Below are 20,217 nucleotides of genomic sequence, written 5' to 3' on the forward strand. Positions count from 1 at the left end.
CTTTTCCCTCTACTCTTGTCGCGCCACAGACAGCAGCCGCAGTCCAGACACTGCGGTCGACGCAAAGCAGCAAAAAAATCATATTTCCTGGACCTGGGCTTGCTTGCTGCTACTGCGCGATCGGTGCTGTACGCGACGCGCGGCCCTCGGAGCTATTTATTTATTTAGAGCATTAGCGTCGACGAGAAGGAAGGAATGCTTAAACGCTTACTGGCCAGTGCGAGTGCGTGGCCACGCGGTCAAAGAGTTTGTTCCTTTTGCTGCTTAATGTATTAATTTGCACCTCGGCAGTCATCTCGGGGGATTTGCGGTCACCAAATGGGTAGCTAGGTGGTTAGCGGACGCTAGATTTGCGTTGGGCAAAACCCAGCAACGTGCCTTTCAAGGGAAGTCCCCCGGAAAAGGTGCTTGAGTATCAAAAAATCTTCTCCCCGATTGGAGTCAAGGGAGTGTTGATCTTGCTGATGATGTCGTACGCACAACCCGGTGGTTTGGACACTTCCGAAATGTCAGTGAAAGTGGCCCTCGACACCAACGCCTCCAGCGATGAAAGACAAACGGCGGACGGAGCACCAGCAGCAGCCAACTTTCATCGCAACTATTTGCTCCCATCTACAGGTGTCTCGATCGCCCGAGATCTTGGCATATGATCACCCTTGTCATCGTCGTCACCGTCGTCGTCGTCGTTGGTGGACATTGATTCGCGAATGCTTTTGAAAGGGGGGAAAAATTTGTCCGGAGGTCTATTTCATTTCATTTTTTTTTGGCGAAATAAAGTAACGCCCTCCACGCGTTATGAGCGTCGCTGTTTTAATGGATTTGTCGATGAAAGTAGCTGACCCAACCCCAGCGTGTCGGGGAACCGGTTTCGCCCCCCTCGCAGTCATGAGTGCGACAAAAATGCGCGAGCATAACGCGTGGCCAACAGTCCTCCGCACGATTAACTGCTCGATCGTCCACGGCTAATCGAAGGTTCGAAATGGAATTCTTGGCCCTGCGGAATGCGTACCAAAAACGGCGCATTAATCCGAAAAACGCATGCGATCTCATCAAGCCATCAGCAGCATTGGTGTCAGCAGCAATGTCAGAATTAACATCATCGAGCGAACATCGAGGTTAGGGTGAAACGTGCACCGCATCGGCGACTGCGATTGCCTCATCGGCTATTCGTTGGCCGTCGATGCGCTTCACGGTTGTACGGAGCGTTCAAGTTCATGCTGCAGCCAAGGGCCGCCCAGGGAGACCTTCAAGACGCCTTCGCGCTGTGGCCCGCGATCGATCGAGCACAATGGAAAACAGAAATCCCCAATTCCAGTGCGCTGGCGATTTCGAAGGCATTCCAAATCATTGCGTTCGTTCGTGTTTTCGATCGCGAATGAATCGGTGTTCTCGACACCTTCTAACGGGGGATTGCCTTTCCGCCAATCGATCAGCTGCTGCCGTCGAGGAGAAGGAAGAGGAAGGAGATGAGTTTTTGGCCAGCTAACGGAACGTTCCACAAACATGCTGCTGGCTGCTGCTGGCGGTGCTTGTGCTGCTGCCTCATTTCTATCATTTCCTCCCATTCTCTGACCAGTGTGCCATCGTCATTCGCCTGTTGCCAGCATCACCGGCGGTGCGATACGATCGATCGATCGATATGCTTACTCCAGATTTCATTCGCCGTGTCCGAAATCACGGCCTCTCCCGGCCGGTCGAGCATCCATAATTACCCCACGACCATCTCCAGGGAGAGGAAGATAGCGGCAACGGGAGGCATCCGTGCACACTCGTGCTCGTTAGCTAACGTTGGGCCGACCCGGCCAGCCCGGCGGTTTGATTACTTTAAAATCCCAAAAAACCTGACCCACTAACCGTTTGCCGAACAAACAAGACCTGGCCTGATTATGGTGCTGCCCAGGCCCCCCAGTCCAGCTATCCAGTGGAAAAAAGGGGAAGAGCAAGAGAGGCTTCTTAAAAAGCGAGCAAAAGGGCCACTCGCTCCGAGGTGATAACGAGGTGAAGCGATATTTAAATTACATCATGCAAAGTGAAGCAAAGTGCGTAGCACCGGCGGGCGAGTACTGACGCAACGATCAACGTTGCTGCCCTTTAACCACAAGAAATGCCAAGATCCGGTGACAGTTTTTCCCCCTTTTTTTGATCCTCACTCACAATGGGTGTGTCACATGCGTCGTGGCGGTTGTTAGATAAGCAACGCAACGACGCGGTCGTTTGGCTTTTCCTTTGGCACCGACGGAGGAAAAACAAATTATCCAAGGCCCGTAACCGTAATATCCGACACGTCGGGCACGTTCCGCCTCGCGGCCTAATCACACACCTGGAACTGCGCTGGTGGTCACCCAAGACGCACCACCAATCAAAGGGGGGGTCCAAGGTAGTGCCGTGAAGAATCGAGAGGGGGTGGAGGGGAGGGGAGTGGAAAAAAACCTTTCATACGTCTCTGAGTGTGAGATTGATACTCGGCTCAATCGAAGAATGGTTGGCCGTTGGCCCCGATTTGGTGTTCATGCTTCAGCGAGTCATCTACGTCGTGGCGATGTCACTCCCCCCCCCCCCCCCCCCCCCCCCGCCCCCGCCCCCGTTCGGCAGGTTGGTCAAGTGGGTGGACCCTATCCACCTGCCTGGTGGGCCCTGCCACGTTGCACAATGCGCTACATCCGTTCCGTCGGTGGGCGGCTTAGCTTCCGTGACGAATCGACCGATTCCGTCCCCGTGACCGGGAACTGGCCCACGAGGGAGGGGGGCTAGGGGAGACGAGGGCAGGGGCGTGTGCATCTTGACCCGAAAAGACCGAGACCGAGTGCCATCCCCGGTCATTATCTGGCGTAAATCGGCACGGCCACGCTGTTGCTGCTCAAGTTCAGCGGCAGAACAATCGAAAGACTTCGATGCGCGCGATTGGAAGCGACGAACCTACGGTTCGGTCGTTCGCTGGTTGCAGCTACATGGATGAAATGCTGCAAATCGATTCGCGATCATTCTCCGGACTCTGGTGGTTGCTGCTGGACTGGTGAGAAAGCCCTACCACCCTAAACCTACAACCGGGGGCCCCCGTGGGGACCCAGTTAAAGGCCAAAAGGGGTGCGCTAATGTTAATGAGTGGCTGTCGCGAGCGAGGAAAATGCGCGCACCGGCACAGGTGAAGAAAGGTTAAGCTGGTCATAAAATTCAACGAATTCAGTGACACGCCTTAAGGTGAGAGAAGTGAGAGTGAGAGTCTGCTTTGGGGTGACGCGATGACAAATTTGGAGCATGGGAATCGCCGGTCTCCGGTCTCCGTCGCGGTCACGTGCTCGTGGGAGAAAGTGCACGCGATGGTGTGTTTGTGTTTGTGTGCCGGGAGAATGCACGGGAATTGAGGGGTGGGGGCTTGGGGGGCGGGGGGGCTGCAATTAGGTTCAATAAAGATATTTGACGGAAAATGCTCCAAACATAAATGCGGCTTTTGAGAAGCGTGCCGTACCCTGTCGCTGATAGCGCAGCCATTCCCTTGCAGCCAGCCAAAAAGGGTGGGAGTAGGAGGGGGTGGTGGTGTGGGTGGTGAGGTTAAGCATCTCCGATTCGTGAGGTGCCGTCAGCAGCTCGTGAGATGCCGGTAGATAGCGGTTCTCTGATATTATGGTTTATCATTTCGGTTGCCGCTCGACGTAAAGTAGACTTTAATTACAATGGGCGCCCTCCCACCCACCCTCCCAGAGCGGTGGTGCCCATTAACACTTTGAAGATAATCAGTTTTGGATTCATTAGGTTTCTCGTACCCTCCCACCCGCCCGGCATGGCGCCAAGGTGTACCGCCGAACCAAAACGATCCAACCGAGACTTTCTTTCGATTTCACGCTAATGTTGCCAACGATCGGGCGTGTCTGTGTGTGTGTGTGTGTGGTAAATTATGCGATGATCTCTTGGGTTTTCCATAAAGCTTTTCCATATCTTCGATAATTTGTCAATGGACGTGAATGTAAGGACAGTGAAAGTTAGTCGTCGCGTTACGTGATCCAGCTTCGTGCAGAAGGATCATTAGATGCCATCGTGGTTTTGGGTGAAATGGAAATTGTTAATCTAATAACCAAAATGCAAAACATCCTTCAATATTATTGTTATACTTGTATAATTCGGTTTCAATTTGGTTGAATCTCTACGCAAGGCACTCTTGGATGACAGCTGCAAGTGTAAAATTATTCAGAAAATTTGAGACCCATCGACCCCCCTGCTTCCTCCAAAACGGCCATGAAGCGTCAAACAATAAGGAACTGGCCACACAAAAGGCCCAAAAACAAACAAATGCAACCGGCAAACCGGAATCGGGGTAAACAAATGCGCTTCACATCCATCCATTCGACTGTGCGAAGCGGGAAAAGTGTTCTAACCAACAAAACGCTCCAGACACAATGGACGCGGACAACAATTTGGTAAGACAGAGAGCATAAACAAACGCAGACCACTGGATGACCTTGAGCTTTTGGGCAACATTTGAACCACCAGGAATGCACCGCGAGTCGAGTCGGCATCTCCAAGGGCCAAATCGTACAAATCGCTGGCACACGCAGGTCATGCGCCGGTTGAAGGTTTTTACTTCCGCGCTCGTCAAACAATAGAACGACAGATTGTTGGCAGTCCATGCCAGACCACAACGCCATTTCCGGGGATTGGCTCTCGACTTCCTAGTTTGAAAAGGGATTGGCTTTGTGGTGTGCTTCGGGGTGGGCTTTCTCTCCCAACCATTATCGATCAGTGGTCATTGAACAGTATGAGCATAAACCACACCCAGGAATCGGAAAAGCGGTTCCAAACAATCGATTTTACCGCCGCATTCCATTGCACTCTTGGATGCAGCAAAACTGTCATTTATTTGTGGTGAATTGTTTGTCACAATTGTGTGCAGCCACTACGAGAAATGGGAGCGCTCCCAATCCCATATTTATGCGTGATTTACTTCCGAACCATAAATATTGACCAGCGCGAGAGAGAGAGAGAGTGGCCTGCCGGCCAGTGGCCATGCAAATGCGACCTTTTTTTTCTTTTATATCCATTTCTGTACCACGCTCCCATCACTCTTCGTCTGCGTCTTTATGGCTCCCGTCTCTTCCTGTCTACTAGCGGCATTTTTGTTTATTTTTCAATTAAAATCCCGCGCCACAAAAAACCAACCATCATCATTTGGCAAACCTTCGGTAATGGAATACATTATAACGAGCCAGCTCCAGCCAGCGGGTCATTCAATTAAGTGGCCAAACGGAGAAGCCGTGATGATACCGCACTGGCCAAGGTGAAGAAGAAATGGACGTTGTCTCCCTCTTCGCGAGTTCGCGAAGTTCCCCTGGACCGGTAAAGCACTTCTTTGCGCACACAAACAGCAGCGTTGACAGCAGCGGAATACTCGCTTGGAATACTAATCCGTTTCCGTTTTCGCACGAGGTGATGGAATTGCATCCGCCAGCGCTGGTCCTTCCTTCCTTCCGCCGGCCGCAGATTACGCCGTCCGAATTAGGAAATAAAAATAAACGACTGCGAGACTGGGGCTGACCTCACGATGGATTGTCTTTGCGGTGCACAACCAGGATGAGCAGAGAGCGAGAGAGAGAAAACGTGCAAACAATAAAGCAAAACGATCGCAGTCGAGGCCACGCATGGGACGTAAGGAAGTACGACGTGGCATCGGTTACTGCAGCAGAATGCGATCCGATTGACAATGCTGGACACTAGAGGAGGAGGAAGACGAGAAGTTTAATTAAATGTTAAACTTTATGCGTCCGCCAAGAAGCATCTCGGGCTGGTTTTTACTGGACAACAACGAATCAAACGCCAGATCTACGACGCTCGCTGCTAAGTAAATGCCAACGCAATGAGGTGGCCGTCGTAATAGGTGAAGGCCACGTAGCAGCAGCAGCCACAGCAGCAACGATGATGATGCGTTGGCGCATCCGTGCGTTGGAGGAACCGACGGTTTGCACTTGAAACCAACCAGTCTGCGGATGTGCAGGCGTAGCGAAGCTCAAAACATGCTAGACCAGGACCAGGCACCGACAGGAATGCCGTTTCTGGGGGAGACCAGTTTGTCCAGATCCAGCGCGATCCAGTGCGCCCTTTGCGTGCGCTCCGTTGCGTTGCGTTGCATTTCCAGTCAAAGGCAGACGAAATGGCCGCTGCCGTGCTGCTTCGTAAAAGTGCAACGGCGGTTGCATAATGTAACCGGCTCGCCCGGTTGTTCGGTTGTTTATCGGTGTCGGTGGCTATCACCGTTAGATTTGATAATCGACCAGCCGCTGCAATCCGATCCGAGACCCGCACTCGAGACCAGCTGTTGGCTCTTGCCAGATGAGATTGGAGGTCCAAAAAAGCCTCTGTGGAGTGTCTGAGCGAGGACATGACATGCCAGCTTGAGAGACCGTATCATGTCTGCGTGAGGCGCGCGCGTTGCTTTTTTTTTGTTTTTTGTTTTGCACATTTGGCGCGCGTGCTCCCCATTCGGTCCGGTGGCCGGGCGCATTACGGACCATGTTCCGGTTGGACAATTTTTACGACCTTGAGCCACAAAAGGCAGGCCGCCTGACGCTCGGGCACTCGTTGGTGCAGTAGGTGTTGCTACAAAAATCAAAAACCACACCACCATCGGAGCTCGGCTCGATTGCATTGCTCGATTTCGGTGTCATTTCAGTTTGGACTCGGTTGGTGGGAATTGGGGCCTCCCCGTTCAAACGTCACAACCCATTCCACGCCACGGCCAAAATCAAAAATGCATGAACAATCCACCGAGCTGCGGCTGTTGCTGTTGGATCGAATAATTTATGAGATCTTTTTCACAGTGTTTAAAGCCAACCAAGTGATCTGGCCAACGGCTGGACGGGAGCCTTACCTCACTGACCTATTCCACATCGGCCACACAGACTTCAAAACCACATCGCGCTCGCTAGTGGATCAAACAACTAGAGCAGACAGGTCCTCGTGTTTAGTGTTCCCACTGCGTGGCGAGTGTTTAGTGTTTTATTCCGATTTTATGCGTCGAGTGACCTTGGGACGCTGCTGGATCCGAAAACCAGTCCCGCGAATGTCCCGATGTCCATTCATGGTTCCGCCATTCTGCAAGCTTTGAGAAAATGCTGCGAGATCGAGAAATCCACAAAAGGTGCTGACTGACTGGCTGACGGCACCATGACTAGGCGGTCCTGCCGGGTCCGTGCGTCAATTCCCTTTCGCGAGATTTTATTTTTTTCTAAATTTTCGCCTCACACTCAAACACCCATCGGTCGGTTCCCATCGTCAACACCGGTAGCATCGCGAAGGGAAATTGAAGAAAAGCCATTAAAGTAAAAGTCTTCTTTAGCGGTGCGCCCCATTCGAAGATTATTGCCCCGAGTTGCCCCACCCCTCCCGGTGGCGGCCGTAAACCGCGTGGAGCACACGCAAACAACACGGTCGCTCGGAGTCGACAAATGATCTCTCCGTCTTGCCACGGTCGCTCTACTCGTGTCTCACTCTACTCCGTCCTCGATCGTGTGATTTGTAGCAAATGACTCCCGGCGGCTTGTGGAGGAAAGCTCCAAAGAGAGCCCCTAATGTATATCCCGAATCAAGGTGGCAACGTTTCTCAACCAAAAACCTTAAAGAACATTAGCAACGCTTGCCAGCCAGTCTAAAATTTCGGTGCCCGGCCCGGCTGTGAGTCACCGAAGCTCAATCGATGCGGTTCTGGCGATGGTTTTCACGGTTTTTCGAGCTCTCTGACTCAATACCTAGCGCCAAGAAGGAGCTCGCAAAACGAACACGAAAACGTAACTGTAAAGAAGGAGGCACCGGCCCGGGATCTCAGCATGCGACGCGCCTTTTGACGCTGGAACGCGATCGCCCAGTAGCCCAACCGGGCGCAGCAGATGCAACGTTCCATGTTTGGAGCTGATTTGCTGGTGGCTGTCTCGTTGAATGTCCGCTGGACGCTTAGCAAGGGGATGCTGAGGACGCAAAGTAACTCGAAACTCATCCTCAAGCAAAGTCACCAACCGGCGTGCTCTATCGTGTTGTGTTGAGCGCCCCTAGCGGCCCCAGCTTCATACCTAGCACGCAGATCGTCGTCCGCTGGATGGCTGGGTCGAGGATCGCGTGGTGTCGCTGCAGTAAGCAACGTCGAGCACGCTTTTCCTGCTGGCGCTGTGGATGCGAAGCAAGCATCGAAGTTGGCCGTAGCCATTTCCACCGCAACCACCAACGCTTGGTGCGTTCTCTGTGTTTGTGTGAGGTACAGAGAGAAGTCGCTGAACTTGTTCGTCCGATAAGCGTTCCCTGGTTTAAGCGTATGCAGGGCTAGTGCCACCAGCATGCCAGCCAGATCACGATGATGATGATGGTGATGGCTACCACACAGAACGGGAACTCCAGTAGGCAGCTTCCTGCTTTTGATGTTTTGAGTAACCTCACAGCACGTCACAGCCCACGACAAAACCAACCGAAAGCTGTCAAAATGTTCCTTCCAAAACATGACCCCGAAACTTGGCTCTCCAACTGCAAATGCAACGCTTCGCTATTACTATTAGATGCCCCCGGGGTGGACAAGTTCAAGATCGAAAAACTTTGGACTTTTCTTCCATCTTTAGACAGCGAAAACGCGCTCGCTAGCAGCTTGTTTCGATCGTTGGTGTTCTTCACCATCATCATTCGCTGCTGCTGCTGCTGCTGCTGGCAACTTCAATGTCCGCCCACCATCGCCGTAATAACCGCCTTCTTAACCTTGGACCGTGCTTCTAGCTGGCAGACTGTCGGGAGTTGGAGCTCTCCGCTCCGCGCATCACGCATCGTGGCTGGAGGGCTGGCTGGCTGGTTGGCTGGCAGTTGAATTTATGTTCGCGTTCACGTGCAACCAACCAACCCGGCAACGGGGCTAAACGTGTGCGTCGTCGTCGCCATAGGAAGATCCAACGACGGAGGTGATCGCGAGCGATGATCACGAGGACGGTGCGGGGGTGTGTGTGGTTTTGTGCCAATGACCCTTCCCGTGCGCCGTAGCGAACTCCATCTCTCTCTCTCTTTCTCTTGCTTTTGCGGACATTCTCGTTCTGTGTGTCGCTCTGAGGCTGCGTTCTGAGGGTTTCTTGTTCGCGATTGCGATTGAGTCACTCGCTGAGACGGTGGTGGTGGTGATCGTGTGTTGTGACTTGATGCTTTAGATGTGTTTGTAGCATTTTATGTAATGGATTAAACAATGTAATTGAAACACACTAGTGATCGCGTTTATTACATTCCGATGACGTTACGATCTCGATCCGTACGGCAATCTTAACCGCTTGGGGTGGGTTTATCCGCTCCGCAATCACCACCTCACTCGTTATAGCGTTCGTCTAGTGGCGCGCGTGCTTGCAAGCAACGAGCAGCGATAAAGACCGATAACAGCTCGATCGGTTCCCGGTTGCAATTACATCGGATCCGATCCGCTGGTGCATCCTCCGAAAAAAAATGGGTTAAATGGCTTAATCACCGGTCGATCGATCGATCGCGCTAAGAAAGTGCTACTCCGTTAGCTAAAGCCGATAATGACCGTTTCCTTTTCCTCTCTTCCTCTCTTCCCCTCCAGCCAGCCGTCGGTGTATGTTTATTCTGAGGTACCGGGCGCTGTTGTCTTTATTCTAATTCACGCCCAACCTTAGAGCGAGCGGACTGAGAACGAGAACGATTCGACGATCCTCGCACGTTCTGGGCGCGAGCGAGCGCAGTGTACGGTATCTTAAAAGCGTATTTAAGTATCATTACCCTCCCTGGCTCCCGGCGCTACACCAATGTGATTCTAACGGGACACCCGTATCGATGTGGTTTTGGTAGACGTAGAAGAGCCCGGCCCGCGGCTCAACTAGAAATCCCTATCCAAATGAGAGATAGACATGGCCTCTGCGGCGAGTGGTACTTGCAAGACGTGCTAGCGAGAAGCATGATGAGCGAAGGTGTTTTTCTTTTACATAACAAACCAACCGAAACAATGCCAAGGTATCGATCAACGATCGCTTGAGGAGCGATGCGGCGGATTCAGATTCGATTCAATTTGGCATCGCATCGTCTAATATGCCAGCCAGCCACAGCAAGCCAGCTGCTTCGCTGTCCGATTTGATAGCCGCATTGTGCTTGATCAAGCAGAGGAGAGCTCCTCATTAGAGCCCTTTCTCGAGTACTTCTCCGTTCTTCAGGAGAATGGAATTCCTCTGAGTTCGAATGGACGTCAGGTGGCGCCGGTTTTGGAGCCTCAACTCGCTTTCCAACCATGGGCGTTCTCCAGCAAAGTGCGGCACCGGCAAGGTCCATAAGTGGCGTAGAGGATCAGCATATCAGCGCACCAAAGCACGAATCGAATTCAATTAGCTGCGGCAGTGCCAGAGAGCCACCAAAGCTTCGCATTGTCAGCTCAGCGCCGTCCAAAGCGTCCCTTGGTGGACCGTCGTCGTTATTCGGTGGTAATCCTCCTTTTGGTCTCCGGCGGCCAAGGTTTGTGTGTCTCTGCCACTCGGCCGGTGCCAAACCGGTTTCCCCTTATTCCAGCCAGCCACCCCGGGGGAAGCGAGTATTTTCATTTTTGGAATATTTGATTCCCATGGCACGGAACGGGACGCCCGGGGTCCGTTGGGCGAAAGTTGAGTGACCGATGGAGCAGTTTGATCCCGAGATGCGTTCGAAACTTTCGCGTTCGCGAGCGAATCATTTCATTAATACGCACACACTCGCACGCATGCATGCACATTACTGGGACTTATGCAAACAACCAGAGCACAAGAAGCCGGCCGTGCGTGCGCCTGGGGGTCACAACGCGACGCGGTAAGTGGCCGTGCCACGGTATGGAAAGTGAAAGAAAGTGTGACTCTCGCAGGGCCGGGAAAAAGGAAGTGTTTCTCTTTGTGACATTTGTTTATGACCGTGTTCGTAGTCCTCTGGCCCTGCTCTCCGCTCTGGTCTGCCTCTGAAGTGTCCGGAGTGCTCCACGGAGCTCCAATTTGTCAAGTGATTCGGGTTGATGTGACCGGGGCCGAGGAGCAAGGGGATAGTGGCTGCAATTAATGGGGGGCTCTACAAATCAAATGTAAAATGTTCCTGGCTGAGGTTTGAGAAAGTTCATCATGCGATGTTAGTGGAAAATACGCGAAGTAGTGGCCACTTCTTGAAGCGGTTTTCCTTGAAGACTTCGAAGAACAACTTGGACTCCTATGTACGACGCTAATCCTGTGATAAACCCTTTTTGGGTCTCCGGATTGATGATGCCACTGATACTTCTTCTAATCTCTCTCTCTCTGTCTGTCTGTCTGTCTTTCTATCGCTCTTCCATTCCCTCCACCGTCACCGAACAGCTCCGGGGGGAGTCCAGCGGTGACGTTAAACACCACGCGGTATGGGGCCGGCAATTAAATGAATTCAAATCACTGGCGCACAGCACAGTGACGGTGCAGGAACCGGTACTAAACCGAATCACCGGGCCACAGACCCAACAATTAGTCATTTCGTGAAGACACACACCGTGACACCATGACCGGGGCCAGCACCAGCGCCAGCCAGGCCTTGTGGCCACTGTTCCACACCATGTCGCCGTTCGTTCCGCGGGCTCTCCGTGTTTTATGCTGCGCGAGCGTGCTGCGCGCTGGGTGTGTGTTTGGTTCGAAATTTTAATTCATATTTTTATACCCACAATTTCCCCACAGCCGCAAACGTAAAACGCCATCAAACTGTACAGCCTACCAGCGAACCCATTCCGGAGCGGATTAGTCCGAGGTCTTTGACGCCAATCTACTAGAGTTGATTAATCGCCTGGAATCTTTGCAATGGAAATGATGAGCAATGATTTTTTTGGCCTTGGTGGGGATTGAATGAATTAAAAACAATTTCACTAAATCCTTAATTCCTACACCACGCAATCGTCCACAGTGCACTCGAACCGCGATAAGATACCACACAGATGATGCTGATGATGATGATGATGATGATGTTTCACTTGAAAGCAGTTCCCTTTGTCTCTGGTCGAGGAAGGAATTATCTAAATTCCAAGTGGAGAGAGAAAAGCGCAGGCGAATCAAATCGAAAAGCCACATAATGGCCACGTCCCGGGTGCTCTCGCGGTGCCCTCGTCGTGCCACTGACAGTACTGACCAACTTTCTTTCCGATTCCGAGCCGCCACAATCTCCAAAATCACTCCATCAACCCACTGAGACCGCAGTGGGGTCCGGAGTGGTGGGGCGTCGATGGATTTGAGGTCAAAATTATCCCCCTTCCCACCGCCACACTCATCATCAGCATCACCATCAACAATCATCAGCATGATGGCTTCAATACGGAGGAACGCTCGAAGGTAATGAGCGAACGAACGAACGAACGAACGCTGGTCAGCCGCTTTAAGGTGCGGCCATAATGCGACGGCCAACAACCTTGCACAAAAGTCCTCGAAACAGGTTTTTCCCGGTCGCCGAGTCAGAAGAAAGCGTCAGAATTGAGGGAGGGAGGGTGAGAGAGAGAGAGAGAGCGCGCATACGTTGGTCTTGTGCTGCATTCGCTCATTTATCATTCGCGGACGACAACAGCCGCGCACATCCCGTGTGGCCAGCGTGCATTCCTCGCTAATCGGAACCACGATGTAGCACGTTCCCTTGGACCCCTTGGAGTGGCGCTCGCTCTCCGGCGCTACCGTGCATTAGCAACAATGCAACAATATCTTGACACTCGCAAGCACATCGTAGCAACCCACTCGTCTCCGGAAGGGTTCGTCGCTTACTGCCACCATGACCGCCGGTACAGCGCATTGAAGTCTTTCGTCTTTCGGAGCTCAGCTTCTGCAGCAGCAGCAACAGCACGTGTGGTGGCGCCGGCCTTTCGCTCCCGGCACATAAAACCGGCGGCTGCAAAGTAAAAGTGCAGAACAATCGACCAAAAGCATCTTCGCGCGTTGAAGGAACCCGGGGGGGGGGGGGAACCAATCTCGCATCGGGTACGCGTGCACTGCACTCATGGATGGTGCATGCCAATGTCTATGTTTTGTGACGAGTCACTTCACCACTTGCGATGATCAACATGTTTTGTCTCGTCGTCGTCGTCGTTGGCGGCGGCACCTTTCGCCGATGTCTTATTCTTTTCCATGCTGTTTTTTTTTGTGCCGTCACTTTTTTGTTTTATTATTATTCGAACATCGTTTGGGGGCGAAAGTTTCACTCTCTTTGCTCTGTCCTGGCTCTATAGCACCACTGGGCCACACACTGGGGCTTTTCACTTTCGGATCGGTTCGGGCCGAAAACGGAACAGAGGCAACATGCCGATGCCACAGGTGAATGCGGTGCAGCAGCATGTGAGCGAGTGGCCGCGCGAGCACCGGTGAGACGGTATGAGGGGGAGTGTGTTTTTTATGGCAAAAAATCTGCGCACACTCTCCACCCAGCAGCACCTTCGAACTCGGATCGATCGTATTGTTTCTTCGATGAGCAATTTCTTCGATGTTGGCACGATCACGATGGTGCTGCAACCTACCATTACCGCGGAGAGTAGCGCCGCATCGCCCCAAAGCCATGAGAAGGGAACGCGAATGTGAAAGAAAGTCAGTGATCGAGGCCCCCGGGCCCCGGGATTGACCTGCTGCACCATTTCGAGGATCGCGGAAGGTAATGGCCGGGGTGGTAATGCTCGCTGCTAATTGCTGCGTTCCATGACAATCCACCCGGCTGCGACTGAACCCGCTGGCTGGCTGTGGAATGCGCAATCGATCGTAAAATGGACCCAGCATGAGTGCTCTCAGTGGTGGATTATGGTCTTTTGATGCTCCCTCACTCGCCTGACATTCCAAAGGGAATTCTTAAACCCTTCGTGAGCAGCCGATCCGTTCAATGACCTCGAACGAACAGCATCACCAGCACGGCACGGTTGACCTAATGATCGAACGAACGTTAATGTGTTTTTGTCATCGAACATCGTTTATCCCTCGCTCGCTGAGTAACGGATTTCGACAGAAACAGGTTTTTTTTTGCTGTTGGCTGGACATCCTTCTCCCGATCGTCGGATCGTCGGATTGATTTCGGGAGTGGAATGTTTGGACAAATTGAATCGCAGCACGACAGCTGGCGTGTCGTCGTCGTCGTCGTCGCGGTTGTCGTGAACAAGCGGAATACACCCTCGAGAGCCTTGATCAGGTCAATTCCTTCTCGGCATCAAATCAATTCCGAACGTGCGTCGCATCCACAAATGTCGCCGCGAGAGAGCGCACACAAGGAGTACAAAAACATTCGGTTGGCGGTTGGCGATGTTTGCAAATTGAAATTTCTCTTTTGTACCCAAAAGACTTGCCCGCACGTTGTCGTTACCGTACCGTGTTCTGTGTCCGGTACGAGCACGATCCGTGGAATGCGTGCACACCGAATTTGCAATAAACGCTTCGGAGTAGCAACAACAGCAGCAGCAGCACGAGCAACATGAGTAACAAGCACCGAAAACGAACGAACAGCAGCTAACCTCATTTCCACTCTCGGTGCGGTGCCGTTTGGCCCGCTGCCGATGCTGCGTGGCTCGCTGGTTTGGTATAAAATGGATTTTGATGGATTATGTGCCACGTAGCCCCAAAAAATTGGTGCTCTACGCACCCAATTCTCACCCATGTGAAATCCCTCGAACGAGTGCAAATTTCGAACCGCGGACACGGCGGCACGTTTCGCGGCCCTGCCCCCGACGATCGTGCGGAAATGGAGGATGATCGATCGATTTTCGTGCGTGGCATCTCGATGCCATGCCCACTAGCATCGGAGGCACCACATATGAGGGGTGGTGTGGTGCTTATGCTGCTCTGCCAATCGATTAGAAAACATGGTTTCTAATTTCCATCCAAACGGACGGAGGAAAAAGGTGGCTGTGGCGTCCACGAGTGGGTCCCTCTTTCTATTTCTCTCTCTCCTTCTCGCGATTGGTGCCGTTTCCGCATTTTCACCAACATGAAAAGTTGAGCTGCATGGCCACAAGAGAGGAGAGGAGGGCGTGCGGTAAATTGAAATATTATTTAATTGTTTGTTTACATGATCGTTGTGGGCGCAGAGAGCACAGCAGTGTGAAGGGGAGCCAGACGATCGGGGATGGAAAATCGAATCCAGCGATCTGTGCGATCGGAATCGGAAAATTCGGGTTGGCCTACTGGCGTCATCAGCGATCGGAGTTCGGGCCAGCTTTCTGATGCTGCCTACCAACCAACTGACGATCATAGCATACACAGCTTGTTCGTTTCATGCCGTTTTACTCGCACCATTTTAGCCCAAGCAGCGCATCCAGAAATCGACTTAACAAGCATTCGAATTACGTGGCGTTTCCCGGTTTCGACCGGCAAACTAGGACAAGCTGGTTGGCCCGCAGCTCGATGCTGTGCGGTGTTATGAGGGATGCTTGAACTAATTTCCAATCGCATCCCAACGCTGGCTCTGGCTCTTGGCCGCTAAACGACCGCGAGCGTTGCTTATCGGTTTGACCTGTTTGGTGATGAATTAAAATTCAACTTATCAGCCTCTCACATAACCGTAAAAAACCACATCTGCTGTTTAATACAATGTTACAAACGTATTTACGCTTCAAACTAACCAATGGCCACAATATGTTTCGTTTCTTTGACTTAGTATCAGCACACTTTATCAGGTTGCTGTTCACGTTTGGAGATCGACTTCATTTGACTTGACTTTTCTGTGTGTTCATTTATTTATTTATTTCTCTTTTTGGGGTTGTTTAGTTGTTACTTTGACTCACATGAAAATCTAGCTGCCTCTTAATTGATGATGGTTGAAGTTTGTATCTACTATTTCACCAGATAAGTATAGTTCACACTTTTCTTTTTAGAAGTTTGTAATGTTATCGTTGTAGAAGTTTGTAATGTTATGTTGACTAATCTCGACACATGCAACCAGCCGATGAGTTTACTATTATAAAATATGCAACATAAATTGTTCCTGTAGTGTAAAACACGAGGAACGTGCCTTCAAAAGGCAACTAATATGATCTGTGGCTCCCAATACATGCTGATACTGTCCGCTCCTACTAATAAAACTCTAGGGGCAGCGAATTGATACCAGCCAGTGAGAGCTCCCCATATACGGACATCACCAACCACCACTAGCGCCACAAATATTATGATATGTCGACCAAGTCAACTGATCACGCATCTCAGCAAAAGAAAAAAAATGCTCCCAAACTGCAATCGAGCTCGCGGTCGCAATGGCATTCGCCTTCGCCGTATCTGCGGTGGTGCATTCGCATTTCAATGCTTTCATTTACTCCACGGTACGTGTTGGCGTCGTTTCTCACCACCGGTGGGGCCCGATGGGGAGGTGGTGGTAAGGTCGCGAAGGTTTCCCCCCGCCACGGGCCCCCGGGGACTGAATCGCATCGGCATCGCGAAGAAGGTCGTGTTGTGCAAAACATTGGTCACTCATTTCAGACCCGGGGGGGCACCGCGATATGGCACGTTCTGAGGCCTGCGCTGGCGCACAACAAACCGTGCTGTCGTCTTGTTATTTGTTGAAAGGTGCCCCCCGTTCTCCCCCCTCGAGTGCTTTAGGGGTGCTGCCTCAGGTACGGTTTTGATTATCCTTTCTAAACGGCCTAAAGACCTTTAGGAATTTAGCTCCATTTCGCTCGTTCGTTCGTTCGTTCGTTCGTTTTGTCTGCCAGCATCGTTATCGTGGCGATGCAATGCCACCTTCCCTTTTTTCGATGCAGCTGCATCAACGCAACGCAACGACCTGTCCGCGGGTTTTTTTTTTATGATTGGCCACCGCACCATTAATGGAACAAAATAGTGCAACATAAAACGCCCTCTCAGCACCCGCCCCGATTGTCCATAATGGTAAGGGTCCATTGGGTGCACCAGATTGGTGCTGTTGGGCGTGTAAAAACCGATCTTTTCCGAACTCATTTTCCACGCTCGCGCGCAGTTGCACTTTTATGACGCGCGCACATGTCGTGACGCTGGTGATGATGTGTGGTTAGTGTTTTCCCAATAGAGCGCAGTTGCTACTGCTGCTGCAGCGGCGATATAGATGGTGGGTGACCTCATTGGTCGCACGTGTTTACTTGAAGCGATCCTCGATTCGCTTCGAAGAAGAAAGCACCACTTGCGGCTACAGCACACGACCACATGAGAATCGCGTCATCGCCATCACCAATCATCATCATCATCACCGTAAACCACGGCAGTCACGCGCATAGAACCAGCTCCAAAATTCGGGTAAACCACAAAGGGCGGCATTTTGTCTCAAGAAATGGGTGCCACCAAAGCCTTCCCTCTATAGCGCGCGCCTCGCGTACGGTTCAGTTGCTTTCAGGTTCATCCATAATTCATGGCCGAACGCGCAATGGTGGTGGAGGTGTTCCGGGGACCGGAACAGGCCGCTCCATTCCACCCATGCTACTACCGGTGGAACGGAATGGAACGAAAAAGCGTCATCACGGAGGTGCAAGAAAGCCTTGAGTTACTTTTGGTTTTCATGGCTTCGGTGGCTTTGGCTTTTGGTCGTTTTTTTTCTCCCATTTTCCTCATCCACGAATGCGGTAGGCCAAGGAGAGGAGTTCTAATCCCTTGTCTAAACTCTTATTTATTGGATTTATTGTCTAAATTTTTATTTTTTGGAAAGCAGTACCGTAATGGAAGAAATTTTCTACAAATATTTATAGTCTGGACTGGAAGGGACTTCATTTCAAGAAATCCTCGTCGGGAATTCAAATTTCTAACTTCAACTATTTAAAAATGAAATGACGGAATTGCACACGTACCTTAGGGATGAAGAAATGGTTTTAAGATTCACGCTGATCAGTGCGTACGCCTTCTCAGCTCGACGATCGATCTTCAACGATGGTCGCGCGAAATGATGTCGACAGAGGATCGCGCTCTGCCCAATGACACCCAGTACACAGTTTATGCTGCAGCTTCTTTCTCTCTCTGTATCTGTCTCACTCTCTAGGGGCTCATAAATTCTATTTTCACTTTTCCTTAAACCAAAGCACAGCACGGCACAACACGGCGGCGCAGCTTCATTGTCCGAGAAACTCGGGTCGCGGGAAACTGGACCACATTTATCAGTCACTCCCGGGGCGGCTCCCGGGCGAGGCCTGGCCGGAAATTGATGACTTTAATTTCGGTGCGCTCGAGCTCGCGGTCACACGCGTTTCACTGACGGTTGACGGACAATTTTCGACAACTCCGGGAACCGGGTGCTCTGCTGGTCACTCGAGCTGTACCATTTTCCACGGGTAGCCGGGAGAGAAATTCAGGTTAACTGTTTACCATTCTAGGCCCCCTAGACCTGAAGGCGGAGCGGGGAGGCCACTTGCGTTGTTTTACACACCTCGAAACCGCGACACTCAACGCTCAGCGTCGATCTCGAACATCCGAATCCGAAATTCTAATCACTGTGAGGGGAACAGAGTGTAAGGAATTCCAAATTGGAAAAGATAAACGTGTGATTAGCCGTGGCTGTGAGGAGGAGATACGAAGATGAAGAGGAGCACACGCTGGAATGTGCTCGCAGCATCTCCATTTGATGTTTGCCGCAGGTTCGTGTGTCTGTCTATCGTGGATCACGAGATCGTGAGCATGATAAGGGGCCTAGCAGCAAGACTTCTTCAGACAAATTAGAATTAGATTTCAACGTCTTGGCCCTTGCCTTGACCCTAAGGCCTGTTCGAAGCGTTAATGTTGAAGTTCGCTTTCTTTTGTTCTTTACTCCTCTTTCTCTCATTCTTTTTTTCTGTCCTTCTACTTCGATCGCCTCTTTTCTCTCTCTCTCTTTCTCTGCCTTCATCTCTCCTTTTATGTCTCTTTCTTTGACTCAAGAAAAACGAACATCGTCCGCGGTCGCGATCGCGTCTCGAGGTTCTTGCGAGGTTGACCGTTTGGCGCGTCGTTGCGCCTGGCCTGACAAGATACCAACACACACAGACCCGCCCAAGAACACAGACAGCAGACCACAGGCCAGTGGCATCTTCGTTCCACCAGCCTAGCCTTATCGTGGTCTGGTGGTCGTTGCCCACCGCCAAGTGCCTTTTAGCGCGACGAGAACACGAGACGAGTGCTGGCCGGCGGGCGACAACCGTAAAGCAGAGCGATGCTTTTATGGAGAGGGTTCAGCAGCCGTTGCTTCTACTTAGAACTGTTGCTCCGCTTGTGTCCGCTTGTGTATGTGTTGGTGGTTGTTCTTCGAACTCGCTATGACCCCTTTTGGAGCACCGTGTGGGTGAGCGAAGCGAAATTCTCGAAAAGCAGAACAGAAACCCCCCGCCAGGCAGCCAGCCAGCCAGCATGATGCAGTTATTGTGCAACCAGGTGACCAACGGGCCCGCGAGTCACCTATGAAGTTGATGATGATGATTCACGATCAGTGTCGAGCGTGTCACAAACGAATGCTTGAAAATATTCACAAAAAACCCCTTTTTGTGATGCAGCACCAAGAGCGCATGTACGCAAAACAGAGGAAGGCACCATTTAGGGGCTGGTGATGGAGCCGTGGGTGGTGGTAACACATTAATGCAAAAACAATTGGGGCTGGTAACCTTCAAAAATTGGATCCAGCCCCACAACAAAGTAGCGCCACCGTCAACAGAAGATTTTTGCATTTTAATTAGTTTACGTTCAGCGCAATCCGTGAATGAGTAAATGCCGCCAGATCGCGCACACGATCGCTATCCACACAGACACACACGCAGTTCGGCAGTTCTGGAGTCGGCCCCAGTGGCTGGAGATTCGGGCAGCGTTCGATAGAACTGCTCGAACCGGATCTCCGGTCAGGTCTCCGGTGTTTTGCTGTCCCTCATCAGCAAACTCCCCTCTGGTCTCTCCGGGATTGTGACGATCCACCAAGAACACTTCACTACCTCGCACTCTCGATGAACGCGGCAATCGTTTGGCACTGTTTTGCTCACAAACTTTGCTTTTGCTCACTTTGATCGATCGATCATTCACAGGAACTAGATCGCTTTGCCGGGAAGGAGAAACTCCAAAATCACTCCAGTGTAGGTTGTGGATGAGTATGCGGTCGATGTTGATGCTGCTGCTGGCTGCTGCTGCTGCTACAGGCTGCTAGCTGGCAGCGAAGCGAAACTACAACTAAGCTGCTCGGGACGCCATGTTGGTTCGGGAGGCCCCCCGGATCAAAAGACTCGGCGGTCACTCACGGATCGCACGTACGCACACTCCACCGATCGCGCACCGGTACTCGCGGTGTGCACGCGATGATCGGGGTGTTGGTTTTGAT

At 51.7% G+C, this 20,217-nt stretch overlaps 1 protein-coding gene across 2 annotated transcripts in view; it reads right to left on the reverse strand.

Moving 5' to 3' along the window:
• Positions 1 to 20,040, reverse strand: part of LOC126580922 (ATP-binding cassette sub-family G member 5) — a 29,057-nt gene extending 9,017 nt beyond the window's left edge. The window contains exons 1-2 of one of the 2 annotated variants that reach the window (XM_050244273.1): positions 19,905 to 20,040; positions 17,741 to 18,376 (exon numbers count right to left, since the gene is read on the reverse strand). The gene's annotated coding sequence lies outside the window, so the exon portion shown is untranslated. Of the gene's footprint in view, positions 1 to 17,740; positions 18,377 to 19,837 lie in introns of both variants that reach the window. The other variant, XM_050244272.1, reaches the window with a different exon arrangement.
• Positions 20,041 to 20,217: the final 177 nt, after the last annotated feature.

Source organism: Anopheles aquasalis, chromosome 2 (genome assembly GCF_943734665.1).
Source record: "Anopheles aquasalis chromosome 2, idAnoAquaMG_Q_19, whole genome shotgun sequence".
Lineage (NCBI taxonomy): Eukaryota > Metazoa > Arthropoda > Insecta > Diptera > Culicidae > Anopheles > Anopheles aquasalis.